Raw genomic sequence first — 287 nt, 5'->3', positions numbered from 1 at the left:
CACCAGTGCTGGCACAGGAGGCGGCTGGCCTGCTTCGTCCACCTGGAGTCCAGACCCCCCACCTCTGTCCTGAGCCCGGCCAGGCCATGAGCGCAGCCGCCTCCTGCCCTCCGAGGCCGGTGCCAGCTCACCCAGACCTGGGCCCACAGTCACCGTCACCTGGCCTCCCTGGGAGGGTCCCTGACCCACCTGGGAGCGGCCACATGCCCCCGCGATGGCCTGAGGTGACCTCACCGCAGGGGCCGGGGCGGAGCCAGCACAGAAAGGCAGGAGTCAGGCCCAGCTGG

The 287-nt window shown here is 71.8% G+C and overlaps 1 protein-coding gene across 1 annotated transcript in view; it reads right to left on the bottom strand.

Moving 5' to 3' along the window:
• The window catches only part of LCN12 (lipocalin 12), a 7,656-nt gene that overhangs the window by 6,669 nt on the left and 700 nt on the right, over nucleotides 1-287 (bottom strand). The window lies entirely within an intron of this gene.

The sequence above is a fragment of the Myotis brandtii genome, unplaced genomic scaffold, assembly GCF_000412655.1.
Source record: "Myotis brandtii unplaced genomic scaffold, ASM41265v1 scaffold691, whole genome shotgun sequence".
In the NCBI taxonomy this organism is placed as follows: Eukaryota; Metazoa; Chordata; class Mammalia; order Chiroptera; family Vespertilionidae; genus Myotis; species Myotis brandtii.
Note: the sequence above shows the minus strand (reverse complement) of the source record. Positions and strands in the feature narration are given on the sequence as shown.